The sequence below is a fragment of the Chiloscyllium plagiosum genome, chromosome 7 (assembly GCF_004010195.1).
Source record: "Chiloscyllium plagiosum isolate BGI_BamShark_2017 chromosome 7, ASM401019v2, whole genome shotgun sequence".
NCBI classification, from domain to species: Eukaryota; Metazoa; Chordata; class Chondrichthyes; order Orectolobiformes; family Hemiscylliidae; genus Chiloscyllium; species Chiloscyllium plagiosum.
The window spans coordinates 10,262,547-10,279,106 of record NC_057716.1 but is presented as its reverse complement, the minus strand read 5'-3'; the positions used below and the strand labels follow the sequence as shown (position 1 = coordinate 10,279,106).

Here is a 16,560-nt window from a genome sequence, read left to right as displayed (position 1 = left end):
AGTGTTGGGCCACGGGGTGGTTGGGTTGGTTGGTCCGGGTGTCCCAGAGGTGTTCTCTGAAACGTTCCGCAAGTAGGCGGCCTGTCTCCCCAATATAGAGGAGGCCACATCGGGTGCAGAGGATGCAATAAATGATGTGTGTGGAGGTGCAGGTGAATTTGTGGTGGATATGGAAGGATCCCTTGGGGCCTTGGAGGGAAGTAAGGTGGGAGGTGTGGGCGCAAGTTTTGCATTTCTTGCGGTTGCAGGGGAAGGTGCCGGGTGTGGAGGATGGGTTGGTGGGGGGTGTGGACCTGACGAGGGAGTCACGGAGGGAATGGTCTTTTCCGAACTCTGATAGGGGAGGGAAATATATCCCTGGTGGTGGGGTACGTTTGGAGGTAGCGGAAATGACGATGGATGATACGATGTATATGGAGGTTGGTGGGTTGGTAGGTGAGGACCATTGGGGTTCTGTCCTGGTGGCGATTGGAGGGGTGGGGCTCAAGGGCAGAGGAGCAGGAAGTGGAGGAGATGCAGTGGAGAGCATAGTCGATCACGTCTGGGGCGAAATTGCGGTCTTTGAAGAAGGAGGCCATCTGGGTTGTACGGTATTGGAACTGGTCCTCCTGGGAGCAGATGCGGTGGAGACGAGGGATTTGGGAATATGGGATGGCATCTTTACAGGGGGCAGGGTGGGAGGAGGTGTAGTCTAGGTAGCTGTGGGAGCCGGTCGGTTTGTAGTAAATGTCCGTGTTGATTCCGTCGCCCGAGATAGAAATGGAGAGGTCTAGGAAGGGGAGGGAGGAGTCTGAGACGGTCCAGGTAAATTTGAGGTCGGGGTGGAAGGTGTTGGTAAAGTGGATGAACTGTTCAACCTCCTCGTGGGAGCATGAGGCAGCGCCGATACAGTCATCGATGTAGCGGAGGAAAAGGTGGGGGGTGGTGCCAGTGTAGCTGCAGAAGACGGACTGATCCACATATCCTACGAACAGGCAGGCATAGCTGGGGCCCATGCGGGTGCCCATGGCTACTCCTCTGGTTTGGAGGAAGTGGGAGGAATGGAAAGAGAAGTTGTTCAGGGTGAGGACCAGTTCAGTCAGTCGAAGGAGGGTGTCAGTGGAAGGGTACTGGTTGGTACGGCGGGAAAGGAAGAAGCGGAGGGCTTTGAGTCCTTCGTGATGGGGGATGGAGGTGTACTGGGAGTGGATGTCCATGGTGAAGATAAGGCATTGGGGACCGGGGAAGCGAAAATCATGGAGGAGGTGGAGGGCGTAGGTGGTGTCCCGAACGTAGGTGGGGAGTTCTTGGACTAAGGGGACAGGACCGTGTCGAGGTATGCGGAGATGAGTTCGGTGGAGCAGGAGCAGGCTGAGACAATGAGTTGGCCGAGGCAGTCAGGTTTGTGGATTTTGGGCGGTGCGGGGTTGTGGGACTATGAGGTTGGAGGCGGTGGATGGGAGATCCCCCAAGGTGATGAGGTTATGGACGGTCTGGGAGATGATGGTTTGGTGGTGGGAGGTGGGGTCATGGTCAAGGGGGCAGTAGGAGGAGGTGTCCGCGAGCTGGCGTTTAGCCTCAGCGGTGTAAAGGTCGGTGCGCCAAACTACTACCGCGCCAGCTCCCTCAGCCAAGCTTCTATAATAGCTATGATATCCCAGTCCCATGTTCCCATTTGTGCCCTGAATTCATCCGCCTTACCTATCAGACCCCTTGCAGTAAATTCTTCAGAGTTACCTCATTCTCTGACTTGCTGTTGCCTGCTTTGTCTAATTAACTTGCTGTCTAACTTCTGAACCATCTTCATCTGTTTCCCTATTCTCTCTCTACTGCTTAGAATCCACCCATTCCCCATCATTACTAGTGCTGCAAAGGCTCCTGAGTAGCACTGGCAAATTTCCCTGCAGAATGCAGAGTGGTAGATGGAATTTAATTTGGATAAATGCGAGGTGTTGCATTTTGGTAAGACAAACCAGGGCAGGACTTGTACAGTTAATGGTCAGGCCCAGGGAAATGTTCTGAATCAGAGAGACCTCGAGGTTCAGGTACATAGCTCTTTGAATGTTGTGTTACAGCTGGACAGGGTAATAAAGGAGATATTTGGCATGCTTGCCTTCAGTACTCACAGCATTGAGCATAGGAGTTGGGATATTATGTTGAGGTTGTACAGAAAGTTGGTGAGGCTACTATTGGAGTGCTGTGTACAATTCTGGTCACCCTGCTTTAGGAAGGATGTTATTAAATTGGAGAAGTTGCAAAAAAAAATTACCAGGACTGGAGAGTTTGATTTATAAGGAAAGGCTGATTGGGCTGGGATTTCTTTCACTGGAGCATAGGATGACCTTAGGGTGACCTTATAGAAGTTTATAAAATCATGACTGGCATAGAAAAGGTGACTAGCAAAGGTCTTTTCCCTCATTTAGGGGATTTTAAAACTAGAGGTCAATTTTTTTTTAAGGTGAGAGGAGAATGATTTAAAAGGGGACCTGCGGGACATTGTTTTCACACAGAAGGTGATTTGTATGTGGAGTGAAGCACTAGACAAAGTGGTAAATGCGATTACAGTTACAACATTCAAAAGGCATTGAGACAGGGTACATGAATAGGAATGGATTAGAGGGATATGGGTCAAATGGGACTAGTTTACTTTGGGAAAAGTTGTTCAGCATGGAAGCGTTGGAGAGAAGGATCTTTTGGTGCTGTATGACTATAATAGTCACTTCGCTTTTTTAAAAAAAGGATTTATAGAAGCTCTTATCTGTTTTTATTTATTGATAGATTTCTCTCTCACTCTTTTCCCTCTTTATTACATTTTTAGTCGCAATTTTTTATACCCAATCTTCTGACCTGCCAACAGTCTGCACAAAATTAAATGCTTTTTTGTTCATTCATCTTTAATGTTTGTAGATAACCACTGATAGTAAGACCATCATTTGAATACGGTTTCACTTGATGGAATGTATCTATTCTATGCATTCTGAAATATCCCTTAAATTTCAGTCACTCCATCTCTATATTGATTTAGTATTTAATTTTCCAATTAGTTTTAGCCAGCATTGTTTTCATATGCTCATAATTCTCCTTTCAGATTTTAAAAAGGAATTCCAGAACCATTCCCCTCTGCCTCAAATTGGATGTAAAATTCAATCATATTCTGGTTGCTTAAACTTAAGGACACCTTCATAATGAGATCACTAATTAAATTTATTTCTTGTACAATACTAGGTCAAGTATAGTTAGCTGTCTGGTCAGCTCCAGAACATGATGTTCCAAGAAACTGTCCTGAAAACATTTTATCAATTCGTCTAGGGTACCACCTGACATTTCAAATTGATTAAAATTTTCCACGATTAGCATCATGTCATCCTGACAAACTGTCATTCTATCTTCCTTTTTATGTTTTACCCTAGTCTGTGGTTAGTATTTGGTTGCGGTGTGGAAATCTGCACATCACTCAGGAACCCCACTCTGGTACAGCAGTTTCCTGTCGAGGATACAGTAGGCTGAGAAGGTTCACAATGTGTTGGCCTGCTTTTTCTCTAGGCCCTCTTCTCATCCAGCTGAGCTTTTTGTTTCTGTTTTGTTTTTCTGGGTCCTTTCCAATCAGCCATGATAGGTCACAGTTATTGACGATTTGTCAGGCAGTTGTCAGTGTCTGTATCTGTCATTTTTGGGTGTGATATCCAGGAGGCCATCACCTAGTGGCCAAGTCTCCAGACAGATGGTCTTTAGGTCAACAGTTGTCATCCATCCAGTGGGCATGGCAGAGCCAGTGCAGGCAGCTTTGGCTTAGCAATGAGTGTATGTTGATGGAACTAGCACACTCTAGGATCTCTGATATGGTGACCTTGCCCTGACAAGGTGTGTTGAGGATATATCTGAGATAATGACATGAAAAAAATTCAGCCTTGACTTCTGCATTCAGGTGTCATGACTATGGAGGAATGTGCTGAGGATGTAGGATGGGTCAACTCTCTGTTTGATGTTCTCAGCCAGGTTGCTGTTTTTCTACATACTCTTAGACTTCTTGGATGTAACGAGTGGAGCAGGAGTTGACCATTTGATCTCTGAAATCAGCTTTGCCATTTGATGGGATCTTGGTTGATCTACTTCAAGGCTATTTCCCCACACTATCTGCATTTCCTTGGATGTGGATGTCTTGAATATCCAGAGCTCTATCAATCTCTGTCTTGAATGTTCTCTGAGCCTCCACAGTCTTCTGAAGGGTCACCACCATCTAAGTAGAGAAATTCCTTCTCACCTCGGTCCTCAACCTCTTACTCCAATACTGTTGGAATGGAATGCTTGTGGACATTCTATAGTAGAAAAATCATTCGAGGGCAACTTGTTTCATTTTTGCCTTTGATTCAGGCCAGCAAGGCTGAACAGCTTTGTCAGTTATGGTATGACCTGTGGGCATATGCTAGAAGCAAAGACAAAGAACATAACCTGGAATCAGAGCATAATCCTATTTGACCCTGCTGTGCATCACAATGGTTTCCCTAGTCATAACTTGAGCCCTTATCCTGACCCTGTCAGAACTGACTTTTGCCATTGCGTGTGGAAAGATGAAATCATTTTAAGAAAGTTCAACGGAGAGCCAGTTTTTCTCCAGCAGCTTAAGTAAGTTGCTTATGCTCCACATGGTCAAATGTCTTGATGAGATTGATGAAGGCAATAAATAATTGTCCCCTTTGTTCACAGACTCCCTTGCAACTGCCAGACAAAGAGAGTCATGTCAGTTGTAGATATTCCACTTCTGAAACCGCACTGGAAATTGCAGGGAGATGTGTCCACCTAAGATCTGCTGTTGACCAGGGCAACAAGGACAAATACTTCATCCATGATACTGAGCAGGGAGATGATCGCCCTTGTTCTTGGATGGTGTCACAATGTTTGCATTGTGCATATGCTAGGGCACTGTCAGCTAGCACCCTCTTGCAGAGATTGTGAAGCTGCAAAGTTGTCAGTTTTCCTGTTATAGTACTCACTAAGCACATGATTGGGAGTCTTGCCCATGGCAAGTGACTCAAAAGATTTGCGGAACTTCTGATCGCCTCATTATAGGAAAGATGTGGAAGCTTTGGAGAGGGTGCAGAGGAGATTTACCAGGCTGCTTCCTGGACAGAAGGGCATGTATTATGAAGAAAGGTTGAGGAACCCAGGGCTTTTTTTCATTGGAGTGAAGGAGGATGGAGGTGACTTGATAAAGGTGGACAAGATGATGAGAGGCATAGAGTGGATAGCCAGAGACTTTTTTCCAGGATGGAAATGTCTATCATAAGGTGGCATAATTTTAAGGTGATTGGAGGAAGGTTTAGAGGAATTGTCAGAGGTAGATTCTTTACACAAAGAGTGGTAGGTGCATGGAATGCACTGCCAGGAGTCTACTAGAGTCAGATACATTCGGGACATTTAAGTGACTCTTGGATAGGCACATGGAAGATAGTAAAATGAAGGGTACGTAGATTAACTTGATCTTAGAGTTGGATAAAGCCAGCAAAACATTGAGGGCCGAAGGGCCTGTATAGTGCTGTTCTGTTCTATGTTCTATGAGCTTAGTTTATAGGTGTCATATCCAGCTCTGTCACAACAGGTTGGCTTTCTATGATGATAGAGCTTCCTCAGTGGTGTTTTCCCTGGCATATCTATTTATCTCTCCAACTGTCCATTGCCTCTGCTGCTGCTTTAAGTAGAGCTGTATTATTACCAAGTTTGTGTTGTCTTTTTAATCCTGTCATGCATGCCCCTGTCATTTCCTGTATAAAAGGTTATCTTAAAATTCTGGCAGAGTTTCAGCCGCTAGTCATTTATGAACTACCTAGGAGTCTGTTGAAAATTATATTTAAGTGGTTCTTGTTAAATTCAGTTTTCTCCCTTGGGTCTCGTAATCAATGAGAGCAGGTCACATTGCTTCAATGATAGGTTCCACTACAGTGATGCTGACTTCAAATCAGTCAGCATTTTTTTTTACAGTAAAGAGAGTGGTGGAGAAACTGAGCAGGTTTGGCAGCATCTGAGAAGAACAATGTTGAGGTTGATACCAGGTCCAGTCCCAACCCCTAAATGGCCCACAGCAAAATCATGGAATCATTTAACTTGGAAAATTGTACCAATCTTTGAAAATAATTAGGTTATTAAGCACATTAATTCTCTTGGACAGGAGCTAGCATCCATACTATAGTTTGCACCTCATTGAGGTGCGATATTGATTATGTTTAGTCATTTTGAAGTGATGTTAGCTACATTTTGGACCATTCTGGAAATTACCCGGTGAATAAAATAAGTCTAGTGATTCCCCTAGTTTTTAGGGCTTTGATGCTATTTTGGGAATATTGTTGATTCCAGTATGCATGTGTGACTTTTGTTGCTGATATTGAATGACAAAAGGACTCCATTTCTCAGCTGCATCCGGTTTTTTTTTCTCAAAAAAGCATGCATAAATGGAATTTGAGCATTGATGTTGATGAAATCTGAATTGGTTGTGTCAACAGAATAGCTGAAGTCCTCTCGACTCCAGTACATCTCTGCAGGAGTTCCTCAGGGTAGTGTCCTACGCTATCAACTTCAGCTACTTCATCAATGACCTTCCCTCCATCCTGAGGTCAGAATGGGGATAATCACTAATGGTTGCATTATGTTCAGCACCATTCATGACTCCTCAAATACTGAAAGTGGCCATGCCCACGTTTCTCAGCAAAGAGAAACTACCCGTCACATTTGTCCTCTATCAGGACTCTTTCAACTTAACCAACAGCTTGTCTGCCTCTGGGGTTTTTGAAATTAAACATAATACTTGGTTATTTTAAACTCAGAAATAAGCTCTGATAATAAAACTTTCTGTAGTTGTTTGCACTTATCAGTAACATGCCTCAAGGAAAATCATCTTGCCGCTGTATGTATCCAAGGTGACTTACAGTTCAGGCTTTTTTCCTGATGCGGTTAACTGGTGCTGTGCATTCAGGCAACTTTAAGCTTATAATTACTGTGAAATAATACTAATCTTCATGTGTCAATTATGGGATCTAACTGACCACTGGCTGTACAATCTGATCTTATTTCCTCTAAACCTGCGACCAGTTAATAAGGGGTTAATCAAAAGAACCGATTTAGACAAGTACAATACTGATTTCACATTGCTAATCTTAATCTAAGCTGCTTAAAATAAGTCCTGTGACTTTTATTACTCAGCAAAACAAGAATTTATAATTTACATTTTTAAAAACACAACTCATTTAAACCAAAAGCCAAAATAACTATTTTGTTCACAACTACCTTCATTGTCTTGCTACACATGAGGAAGGTTTCGTGAATTGCTATTGATTCCCCAATCTCCTCATTTTCAATCGCACATTTCTGTTTGTGTATTCAATAAAAGGCTGCCTTTCAAATACAATGTTTGAAAATATACACTACTGTTCCAAAAGTCAGAATTGACAATTGGTAACTGGTAGCAGTATGTTATTGTCTTATGTAATGTTTCCATTTGGCAGCATAGGTATGAGTTCTTTTCTACTTAGTTTGTTATTCTCAGATTTAAAGAAGGCAGCTGTATTTTGTTTACTCTGTCATGGGATGTAGGCATCATTGGCTGGGCCAGCGTTAATTTCCCATCCCCAGCTGCCCTTGTCTTTGGTGGTGAACTGCCACCTTGAACTCTGCAGCCCCGGTGCTGTAGGTAGATGCACAATGCCATGGAGGAGTTCCAGGATTTTTACCCAGCAAAAGCGAAAGAATGGTGATATATTTCCAAATCTGGATGTTGAGTGGCTTGGAGAGGAACTTGGAAAGGGGTGTTTCCGTATTTCTGCTGCCCTTTGTCCTCCTATGTGGTAGTGGTCGTGAGTTTGGAAAGTGCTGTTAGGATCTTTGGTAAATTTCTGCAATGCATCTTGTAGATAGTACACACTGCTGCTACTGGACACCAGTGGTGGAATGGCACCACATCCACAAACAATCAAGCGGGCTGCTTTGTCCTGGATAGTGTCAAGCTTCTTGAGCTGCATTCATCCAAGTAATTGAGGAGTATTCCATCATACTCCTGAGTTATGCCTTCTAGATGGTGGACAGGCTTCGGGGAGTCAAGAGGTGAGTTACTTGCATAATTCCTAGCTTCTGACCTATTTTTGTAGCCATTGTGATAATGCGACAAATCCAGTTGAGTTGCTTGTCATTGTTGATATTGGGCTATTTGCATGGGAATGCATTAAATGTAGTGAGGCAGTGGCTACATTGTCTTTTATTGGAGATGGTCATTTTGTAGCATTTATGTAGCGGGAATGTTGCTTGCCATTTTTCATAACTATGCAATGGGTGTAAAGGTGAAGAAATTATCATAATGAATTAACACTGGATGCTTCCCTTAGTCTGGTATTGCTGCAATCAGTTGGAATCTGATCTAATCTTCAACAGTCACCATTGCAAAGACTACGTTTTTTTATTTTTGGACTTTAGACTGAAATGAAATACACTGCTTTAAACCAAGGAAACGGTGCAAAAGGATGGTTTCAGGTTTAAAATCATGCTTACTGGAATACGCTGTACACAACTCGTAATGTTGCTTTCTCCTGGACAGTGAGAACAAAAGCAGGAACCACAAAGCCAAAGAGTTCTGAACTAAGGAACAACTGGCCTTAACTTCGGTGGTCATGAAGTGCTTTGAAAGGCTGGTCATGGGATTAATCAACTTCATCCTCCCCACTACTCTTGACCCACTCCAGTTTGCCTATCGGGCTAACAGATCCACGTCAGATGCCATGTAATTTGCCCTTCACTCCTCCCTAGAATATCTTGACACCAAGAACAGCTATGTAAGAATCCTACTCATTGACTACAGTTCAGCCTTCAACACTATTATCCCCTTGAGACTGATTACTAAACTTAGTGGTCTCAGACTAAGCCCCACTCTCTGCAACTGGATCCTCAGTTTCCTGACCCACAGGCCACAATCAGTGAAGACTGGGGACAATATTTCATCCTCACTAACACTCAACACTGGAGCCCAACTGTACTCACTGTATACCCGTGACTGCATGACCAAATACCAGACTAGTGCCATTTACAAGTTCACTGATGACACCACCATAGTCGATAGAATCTCAGTTGGCGACGAAATAGACTACAGATGGGAGGTGGAAGACCTGGAAAAATGGTGCACTGACAACAACCTAGCTCTCAATGCTGGCAAAACCAAGGAACTCATTATTGACTTTCGGCAGGATGTTACTCATGCCTCCCGACACATTAACAGCACAGAGGTGGTTCGAGTGGAGAGTGTCAAGCTCCTGGGATTGGTCATCCACAACAAGCTTTCTTGGACTCTTCATGTGGATGCACTGGTTACCAAGGCTCAACAATGTTTCTTCTTCCTCAGGCAGCTGAGAAAATTTGGCATGGTGGCGAATACCTTGCCAACTTTTATAGAGGGTGCCATCAAGAGCATTGTGTGGATGTATCACTACCTGGTATGGCAACTGTACCATTCAAGATTGGAGACAGTTACAGAGAGTGGTAAACTTGGCCTGGACAATCACAAAGACCAACCTCCTATCGATTAAAATCCATCTACCAGGCCTGATGTCAAGGAAAGGCCACCAGCCTTCTTAAAGATCCATCCCACCCTGGCAATGTTTTTCTACAACCTCTACCAGCGGGGAGAAGGTACAGAAACCTGAACACCCACACCAGCCAGTTTCAAAACAGTTTCTGTTGTTAGAATACAGAATGGGCTCTCAGACTCTTAACATTCACCTGTACCTGAGTTTTTGTTTTTGCTGCTGTTTACCCATTATTTACTTATCTATGCTATTTAACTCTGTGATCTGCCTGTATTCTCGCAAGACAAAGCTTTTCACTGTGCCTCGGTACACATGACAATAAATTCAACTCAATTCAAAAAGTTAGGTTGCAGAACAACAGTCTGAGGGATGTTTATTTAGATCAAATTTAATTGAGACAACAGCCCTCTCAAAATAGGCAGCATGCACTTGAGCCATCTCTCAACGTGCATATCTACTGTATCAAAATAGGTTCAGCATTGCAGGTTTCATAGTTCAACAGTTAATATAATTGCTATAGCTTTCATCACTCATGGGAGGCCAACATCTGAGGTGGCAGTTGGAGTGACATTTTGGTAGAGAGAAAAGGTATTAAATTCTCGCTCAGGGCATCTGGGTTTTCTTGCCCCATTGTGTCAGTGGAGAAGTGAATAATTAACATGATGGCTGAGTTGTCAGTCAAGTTGGCTTCTTTGTCTGAATAGCATTGAGCCTTAAGTACTGTTGAAGCTGCAGTCATCCTAGTAAATGGAAGGTATTTCATCACACTCCGGGATTTTGCCTTGTCAAGGCTTGAAAGGATTTGAAGAGTTGAGAGGTGAATCACCTGCCACAGCATGCCCAGGATCTGCTTTTGCCTTGCAGCTGCAGTATTGATCCTGTTAGGTAGTCTGGTCATCCTTGAGCAAAAACGAAGGGTTGAGGAATTTGGACATGTAGATACAGTTTAATGGTTAAATCCTCTCTTGCTGGAGTTGGACATTGCCTGGTACTTGTGTGGATATTATTTTCTGTTGTCTAAGCTGTTGTTCATGTTACATTGGCTCCAACCATTCTGCTGATGTCTCACGCACGCACTGTGGGTAGAGATGAGTTCCACTGTAGATGTCAGAGGAAGCAGCTCTTAAAGATTTTAGTAATTACACTTGACCAAATCTAATTGTACTTAACTGATATCTTGCAGTAAATCATCTTTGATATTTAAGAAATATCTGTTCTCTAGATTATTCCTGACAGTGTATGATCCATCACTAGTCAGTAGACAGGCCTAAGACAAAGTAGAATTACTTGCAATGAAATAGATCAAATAACCTTTGCACAGTACTACATGCATAGAAGTGGCGAATACCACATGGTCCCAGCAGTGGTCATCTGGGAAAATACTACACTTTCCAATTTTCAACTCTGCATTGAATGTTCTGTACAGGCATACAGGTTAACAGCCCCAATCAGAGAACTTGTAATCTATGAGGGCCACCTAACTGACCTCATTGCCTATGTTACTGCAATGATTGTAATGCAATAATCTTCATTTGGACAGGATAAATAGCATTGACGCAGGAAGGTGAGTTCATAGTGTTTTTGAAACAGTTTAGTTTTAGAATCATCTAGGAATACAGCTATTTCAATGTGGTAGACAGCAATGAGGCAGAGTTAATCTCATAATGAAAGATTCTCTGTGGGGGACAAAACCTTTAAAATTAATTTGAAATTCAATTTATAAAAAAAGGCATAGAGTCAGAGGGATGTACAGCATGGAAACACACCCTTCAGTCCAATGCGTCCATGCTGACCAGATATCCCAACCCAATCTAGTCCAACTTGCCAGCACCCAGCCCATATCTCTCCAAACCCTTCCTATTCACATACCCATCCAGATGCCTTTTAAATGTTGCAATTGTACTAGCTTCCAGTGTTAAACAAAAAATTATATCTATTATTGGCTTTTTGTTTGAGAGACTGGTTGACCAGCGCTTAATAGAGTAAAATAAAATTGTAACTTAAAATTAGTTTCAAGCTTTTGCAATTATATAAGAAGAAAAGCCATAATTGGGCGGCACGGTAGCACAGTGGTTAGCACTGCTGCCTCACAGTGCCGGAGACACTGGTTCAATTCCTGCCTCAGGCAACTATCTGTGTGGAGTTTGCACATTCTGCCCCTGTCTGCGTGGGTTTCCTCCGAGTGCTCTGGTTTCATCCCACAGTCCAAAAATGTGCAGGTTAGGTGAATTGGCCATGTGAAATTGCCCGCAGTGTTAGGTGAAGGGGTAAATGATCCGGGTGGGTTACTCTTTGGAGGGTCAGTGTGGACTTGTTGGGCTGAAGGGCCTGTTTCCACACAGTAAGTAATCTAATCTAATGTAAATGTTTGTCCTGCAGAAGCAAAGGTTGAAGTTATCATGAGGAATGAGGAAATATCAGCAATGTTCAAATATTTTATCTTTCTCGACAGTGAAATACACAATTTGTATGAAGAAAATGTTACTAATGAGTAAAAGGTATTGTGAAGATGACAAAATTTTATGATTTGTATATTATAGGGATATAATGTTTAGTTTTGGGCAAATTAAATTTCTAAATGCAAGTGGAAGACCTCAATTTGAGGAACTGTTAAGCACCCCTAAGATCACTGTTATAAGGGATATTGTATCTTTACATACTATGAATTAGAACACACTAACAGTGGAAATTTCTTCGAAGTTTTTTGGTGGAGAAGGGATGTCTATAAATGTCTTCATTCTGGATTTAAATTATTTGAGTGTCCTAGAGCAAAGAATGGCTGAAAAGGGACTTAAACTTTTCAGATTAAAAAGTTTGGAAGTGGAAGATAATTAGCTGGAATCTCACTTGGACATCCCAAACATGCCACGTTGGCATGGGTATAAATTGAAAGGAGGCTGTCTTTTTTACTTTAGTTTTATCTGTGTATTTTTCTTTCAGGCAACCATAGTTTACTTGGAAGATTATGAGAAGGCAGTTGTATATCTGATGGCAGCCAAACAAGGAGAATAGAGGTAATTAATACTCTGACCTGTACCTGTTAGAATCACTAAACAGGAATTAAGTATGGGGTTAATGCTGGGAATAAAAAATTCCAAATATAGGAAGAATTGAAATTGAGAGCGATACCAGGCAAAGTTAGTGGAAGAGTGTAATCCTTGTAGAGGGAGTGATAGCTCAAATTTTTAACTGCCATTGTGGAAAACTAAAGAGGGTCACAGTGAATTATTGAGAACCATTGTACATCTTGATTTGCTCCTGGAAGAAGTGAAAGCACCCTGAAGATCTTGCAAAGTATGAAGAGCCTCTGGTGGAGTTAAAGACAGAACAGACCCTCCTCTGTTTACATTTTTCAGTTTGGAGAAAAGGGCTTACAAAAATGTGTTAAACTATACTTGTAGGTTTAAAAGCTAAAGCTGTGAAATGTCTAAATGTGGATGTTCATGCTTTGTTGGTGTGTATGAAAGTGGAAGCTGCCATATCGGTACAGAAAGCAATCACAAAGACTAATGGTGAAATAACTCCAGACAGATAAGAATCACCTTTTATTACATATCAACAGTCCTTGACTTTAGTACCCCCTCATTCAGAGTCAGTTACCAGAATATCATCATCGGTGACACTCATCCTTCAAAGTTTGTGAAAAAATTTGTAGCTCGGGTACTCGTTGTTGTGATTCTGTTTGCCGAGCTGGAAATTTGTGTTGCAGACGTTTCGGCCCCTGTCTAGGTGACATCCTCAGTGCTTGGGAGCCTCCTGTGAAGCACTTCTGTGATCTTTTCAATGGAGAAAGATTGCAGAAAGTTATAGCACAGAGGGATTTGGGGATCCTTATTCCAAGAAATAAAGAGACATAGAAGATAGCAGGAGGAGGCCATTTGGTCCTTTTAAGTCTGCTCTGCTATTCATCACAGTCATGGCTGATCGTCCAACTCAATAGCCTAATCCTGCTTTGTTGCCAAAACCTTTGATCCCATTCACCCTAAATGCTGTATCGAGTCACCACGTGAATACATTCAATGTTTTTGCATCAACTACTTCCTGTGGCAATGCATTCCACAGCCTTACCACTCTTTGGGTGAAGAAATATCTCCTCATCTCATGTCCTAATTGGTCCACCCCAAATCCTCAGTGTGACCCCTGGTTCTGGATGTACTCACCATCAGGAATATCCTCCCCGCATCCACCCTGTCTAGTCCTGTTAGAATTTTATAAGTCTTGAGATCCTTACTCATTCGTCTGAACTCCAGTGAAAACAATCCTAACCTCGTCAATCTCTCCTCATAAGTCAGTCCTGCCATTCCTGGAATCAACCTGGTAAACCTTCCCTGCACTCAAGAGCATCCTTCCTCAGAAAAGGAGACCAAAACTGCACACACTATTCTAGGTGTGGCCTCACCAAGGCCCTGTATAACTGCTACAATGCATCCATGCTCATATACTCAAAACCTCTCGCAGTGAAGGCCAAGATACCATTTGCCATTCTTACCACCTGCTGCTTACCTTCATTGACTGGTGCACAAGGACATCCAGGTCCCACTGCACACTCCTCTCTCCCAATTTACAGTTGTGTGTGTGTGTTGCTGGAAAAGCACAGCATCCGAGGAACAGGAGAATCGATGTTTTAGGCCGGAGCCCTTCATCAGGGCTTTTCCAGCAACACACTCTCAACTCTGATCTCCAGCATCTGCAGACCTCACTTTCTCACAATTTACAGCCATTCAGGTAGTAATCTGCCTTCTTATTTTTGCTTCTAAAGTGAATAACCTTACATTTATCCAAATTACACTGCATCTGCCAATAATTTGCCCATTCACCCAACCTGTCCAGATCATGCTGAAGGATCTCTACATCCTCGTCGCAGTCACCCTCCCACCCAACTTGTTATCATCTGCAAACTTTGAGATGTTACATTTTGTTCCTTCATCCAAATCATTAATATATATTGTGCATAGCATGAATTAGAAGAAGTTAGCATCCAGATTCAGTGGGTGATAGGAAATGTAAATAGAATGTTTGTATAGTGCAAAGTTAGTGCAATATAAAAATAAATTTTGTTAAAACAATACATTACTCAGGCTAAAGCTGGAAAACAGTGAGCAGTTTTAGGCTCCTTATCCACGGAAAAATATACTGTCGCTACAGGCAGTCCAAAGAAGTTATAGTAAGCTGATGCCAAGTACGGTGGGACTGTCTTATGAGGAGAGGTTGAGTAAGTTAGGCCTATTCGAAGTAATCTTAATTAAGTTCAGGACCAGTTGGTAGTGGAATTGGAATTTAGAAGAACGAGAGGCAACCTTATTGAAATGGACAAGATTCTTAAGGGACTCTGCAGAGTAGATGGGGAAAGTTTATTTCCCCTTTTCAGAGAGTCTAGGGCCACGCAATGAATAAGCAGGGTAGTGAATCTGTGGAATTCTTTACCACAGAAGGCTGTCGAGTCTAGGTCGTTAAATACATTCAAGGCTGAGAAACAGATTTTTTTTAATCAGTAAGGGAACCCAGGGTTAAGGGAAAACAGCAAGAAAGTGGAGTTGAGGTTTATCAGATTAGCTGTGATGTCATTGAGTTGAATACTGACTTCTGTGCCTATGTCTTATGACCTGTATGCATTGTACAGGGATCAATCATACCATTCTTCTGTTTAAAAAGAAGCTGATCCGTGTGTCTTGGTGATCCATGATCTGCAACCAGTACCAACTAAACCTGAACTTAAATAAAGGCACTTGGAGGTATGAAGAAAGAGTAGTCTAATGCAGGTGGCAAAAATAGACTAAAGGGATGGTCAGTAGACGAGCTGGATCAAATTATTCTTATCTGAGTCAAATTCCACTTCTGTCCACCTGAACAGTTCATTGGAATCTTGTTGATTTCAGTCATCCTGCTCACTATCAACCACGTGCCCAATTTTTATCATCTGCCAACTTCTTGGATCATGCTCCCTGCAGTTAACAACCGCATCATTTAACGTATGTCACAAAAAGGAAGAGTACTTTGTATTGAGCCATGCAGGACCATACTGGAAATCACCTTCCAGCTGCAAAATCAGTCATAAACAATTAATGTTTTTTGTCACCAAGCCAATTATTTTTTGTCCAGTTTTCTAAATTCCCTTGCATCTGTGTGATTTTTTTTTTTAACCAATCTGCCATGTAGAACCTTATTAAAAGCCTTTCTAAATTGCACTATTGTCATCAATCTTCCTTGTTATTTCCTCAAAAAAATTAATCAAGTTAGTCAAGCACAATCTTCCTTTAAAAACTCTATGCTGATTATCCCTTATTAGTCTGTTCTAAGTGGCAGTTTATCCTGTGCCTCACAAATTATTCTGCCCGCTACTGAGATTAAACTGACTCGCCTGTATTTATCCAAACTATCCTCTGGTGCCTTTTTAAGCAAATCTACTCCATTATTAGTCTTCTGGTCTTTTGGCCCCGGACCTGTATCAAGTGAGCATTAGAACAAGGTGGTCAGACTTTCCATTTTTTCCTCCCTGGCTTCCTTTAACAATCATACTTCCTTTCTCCCCATGCTTAGCACATCCAATCCTTTACCACCTCCGTAATATCTACTTTGTTCTCCTCCTTTGTGAAGATCAGTGCAAGATATTCACTAAGACCCATACCCACATCTGCCTTTACACACACCACGTTTTGGGTCTCTTATGAACCCAATTCTCTCCTTTAGTTATCATCTTTTAATAAATTGATAAAACATTTTTAGATACACTTTGAGATTACTTGCCAATTGTCTGTCCTTCCGAGTCTTTGCTTTCTTAATGTCCTTTTGTTAAAACGTTGCACCTATTTTCAATATTCCTTTCAGGTTTCTCTAATATTGAGTGCCTGATGTCAGATATAGGTTTCTTATTTTGCCTCATCTAATGGTATAAACGCCTTGATGTTCAGGATGCCTTGTATTTGGTCGTCACACCCTTTTTCTTCATGGGAACATGTTTACTCTGAACTCCCTGAATCATCCTTCGACTGCCTTCCACGTGCTCATACTGATTTACATGTTTAAG

At 42.2% G+C, this 16,560-nt stretch overlaps 1 protein-coding gene across 8 annotated transcripts in view; it reads left to right on the top strand.

Moving 5' to 3' along the window:
- Positions 1-16,560, top strand: part of LOC122551298 (diacylglycerol kinase beta) — a 544,642-nt gene that overhangs the window by 34,881 nt on the left and 493,201 nt on the right. Inside the window, exon 2 of one of the 8 annotated variants that reach the window (XM_043692998.1) lies at positions 12,477-12,550. The exons of the other annotated variants lie outside the window; for them this stretch is intronic. The gene's annotated coding sequence lies outside the window, so the exon portion shown is untranslated. The remainder of the gene's footprint in view (positions 1-12,476; positions 12,551-16,560) is intronic. 8 annotated transcript variants of the gene reach the window in all.